This window comes from Nycticebus coucang, chromosome 20, assembly GCF_027406575.1.
Source record: "Nycticebus coucang isolate mNycCou1 chromosome 20, mNycCou1.pri, whole genome shotgun sequence".
NCBI classification, from domain to species: Eukaryota; Metazoa; Chordata; class Mammalia; order Primates; family Lorisidae; genus Nycticebus; species Nycticebus coucang.
This window is the reverse complement of record NC_069799.1, coordinates 35,108,198-35,111,712: the sequence shown is the minus strand read 5'-3', so window position 1 is coordinate 35,111,712 and position 3,515 is coordinate 35,108,198. Positions and strand designations below refer to the sequence as shown.

General features: G+C 43.4%; 1 pseudogene; it reads right to left on the bottom strand.

The window, feature by feature from the left end:
- Positions 1-890: 890 nt before the first annotated feature.
- On the bottom strand, positions 891-3,023 carry LOC128572823 (endosome-associated-trafficking regulator 1-like; annotated as a pseudogene).
- Between the last annotated feature and the right edge of the window lie 492 nt (positions 3,024-3,515).

Sequence of the window (3,515 nt, the reverse complement as noted above, 5' to 3'; positions counted from 1 at the left end):
GTTCTGAGCCACATAGAGACCCCATCTTTTAAAAATAGCTGGGCATTGTAGTGGGCGCCTGTAATTCCAGGTACTTGGGAGGCTGAGACAAGAGGTTCACTTGAACCCAAGAGTTTGAGGTTGCTGTGAGACACCATGGCACTCTACTGAGGGTGAACAAGTCAGACTATCTCAAAAAAATCGTGTTAACTGAAATAAACCAGAACAATGTGACAGTACATGTGTACACTAAATCTGATGGATCTTAAGTAGTGAAACTCACAGAAACAGCAGAACAAAGTCTGTCAAGAACTGGAGACGGTAAAATGAGCAGAGGATTTGGAAAAGGTAGTGAGTTTTACTTTTCCAAGATGTAAAGATTATAGACATCTTGTGCATAACAAGTATATAACAAATACAACTTAATACTATAGAAACACACTTAGAGAGATTGAAGGTGGTAAGGTTTGTTTGGGCCAAAATTAAAAAAAAAAAAAATTTCCTTTTAGAACTTCAGAATTTATTTAAATGGAGAAGCTGTCTGAACAGGAGGGAAAAGAAAATTAAAAAAATAACATCTATGAGAAAATAGCCAAAAGGCACGTAGTACACGTTTTGTCCTTCCCTCTTACAGGTGAGGGACTAGAGGCATCCTGGAAAAACTTTCAGTTCCTGAATTCTAAACTTCATTGTACAAAATGAAACTTGAAATAGTATTAAAACCCTCAGCCTAAGACAGTTTTTCAAATCTGAAAGCTCACGGGAGAGGTGGGGCTGAGGCACCATGGAGTCCTGGTGAGAGGACCAAGCCACCCTGGAAGGTCACAAGAGTGAACAGAGAAACAGAGGGATACTGCGTAAAGTGAGAAGGCACAAGTCCTGGCTCAAGCCAGATCATTTCCATTACAGCTCATTTAGCGTTTTCTACTTATGTTATCAAGTTCAATCCACTGAACTTAACTTAGAATTTTTTTAAACGGTAATGGAAAACAGTTATTATAGAATTGCTATTTTTATGTATAGCAATTAAAAAAATCACTAGTTTTTCTAAAACTTCCTTCCAACAGATCATTAGAATCTATAAAACAGCAGGAATTTCACAAGGACTGCGTGTAAGTTGTATGATGGACTCTGAGATAGAAGCGACTCCCATTGTGAGAGGCCAGTAACAATGTTCTAGGTCATGAAATTAGTATCTTGTGATAAATACTTTACTCTGGGTGAAGACTGCACAGTTAAAGACACAATTGCAAGTTCGGATGAAGCAGGAGTGACTTCAGGTTTGCACAAAGCTTCAAGCTGAGAGCATCGCAATGCTCCTCAGGTGTCCTCCTTGTCTTTAATTTCAGAAATTCTGTCTATAGATTTAAGGATCTTGGCAACAAAATTCAACCTTTCAGCTTCAGAAACAAGCTGCTTTATGGAAGCCTGTTCATGACAACGTGGAGGTTCTGCAAGGCCACATAGGTTTTCTGCTTCACAACAGTCAGGCTGGCCCCAAGTCTGACCTCAGATCTTCCTTCTCACCTTTGAAGTTGGAGACCTGAGCCTGGAGCAAATTTATTTCCTGTTTCAGTTTCATGACTGATTTTCTGCCTTTACAGCCGGTTTCTGCTGAACCACCGATTCCAGGTCATGGTAGTCACTCTCCTCCTTGATCATTTTTGCTTGTAATTTCTGCTCAAGTGTCCTTACCATTTCTGTTTGAGTTGCACAGAAGCTCTGAACCTTATTCAGCTTTCTTCCTAGCTTAGAATTTTCTTCTTTTGGTGCCTCATAACTTATCTGCAGCTGTCTGTAGAGCCAGTCTCCCAGAAACTCTTTGTGAGCTGCAAATTCTGTGCCAGGACTCCCTGCTGGAGATCCCAGAGACACACTAGAGTCTGTGTCACTCAATTTCCACGAGGGCAGAGACATGGGCCAGGTCAGTTACGATGGAGTAGGAAAAAATGACAGGTACGTGCCACAGGGTGATGTGCTGGCAGTGACCCATCAGACTGTGTCTGCTCCATGGCGGATGGCAGATAGGATCCACTCTACCCATCATCTTCATCTTCCTCCTCCTCTAGGAGGTCACCAGCTCCTGTTGGGTCTTCGAAAAATGGCTGCTGATATTACGGGCCATAACGCAAGGGCCGGAAGCTGGGAGAATTTTTTTTTTTTTTTATTAAATCATAGCTGTGTACATAAATATGATCATGGGGCACCATACACTTAAGATCGGAGAATAGTGCTGGAGTCTCACTGAGTGCCTTGAGGTTTCCTTTCAATAAATTTTTCTTTGGACAAGCTGAAGTTCTTGGTTTTCAGAAATTCTTTAAAAGAGAATGCATTTGCCTCTTCAAGATCTTCAAGTTGGTCATCTCCAAAATGTGTCTCGGGGGCTCCGGATAGACATTGCTTAGAACATTTCCTCTTTCCATAGCCAAAATAGTCGTGAATGACGAGGCTCTGAGCTCAGGACAGTGAGGTGGTGCCCGGGGAGCAAGATTAGCCCCACATTGCTGCAGGAGGCCGGGCTGGACCTGTTTAGCCCGGTAGTGGTGGCTCCATGGCCCTGGCTCCACTCAGGACGCTGACAGTATGCCCCACCCGGTCGTCAACGATGGTCTGAGCCTCCGTCGAGGCATTGGGTCCACTAAGGGAAGGGTGTGCAGGCACACAGCCAGGATGCCAGGGAACCGGAAGTGATGTCAAAATTAAAATTTTAATGGGATAACAAAAATAGTTACAAAGTTTCTCAAATATTTCCTGAAAATTACACAAATTTTTTTCCTCTCCAAAAGAAAATATAAATTCATCAATAAAGACAGGCCAAGAGTAAGACTATTTCCACAACTACTAACCTAGATGGGACACAACAACCACTAACAATCACCCAGTGCAGGGAGCCAAAACATCTCACAAAAATGCCCCTTGCTAGCCTGCTTGATTTGCGGCTTTACAAGCAAACTGCTCTCAGGAATTCAATCGTAAACAGCAACGGTACTCAGAAATGCACCCCCCCACCTTAGGGACCTTCTCCTAGTAATTTTCCAGAAACTATCCCCTCCCTGCCCTTCTAGGAATAGCCCTTAGTTACTTCCTAGTTAGAATGCTCATAAGTCCAGCTGAAAAATAAACTCATCGGAGCTTGATCAGACTCTTGACTTGCTCTCATTCTTTCGTATCTCTTGTCCCCTCATTCGACTGACCCCTTTATTTCCCAAGTCCCTGTTGAATTCCCCGTGGGTCGGGGCAATTGGCACCCAAATGTGGGGCGAGGGTACGGGGATCTCATCGAACATTGCTGCCAGTAAGGGTACCCTTATCATTGGATTTCCGCAACTCGAAGGTTGTGAGTGAAAATCTGCACTGTGATCGCCACGCCACAAGAAGGATGTGAGTGAAGATCCACACCGTGATCACCGCAGAATTGTCCACCTGCGAGTCTGATCCATCAAGGTAAGAGAAAGCAATGAGTTTATGGGACAAACGTTAAGTAAACATGAATTGTTTATTCAGGGACACAAGGAGTCCCTCAAGACATGAGGAGT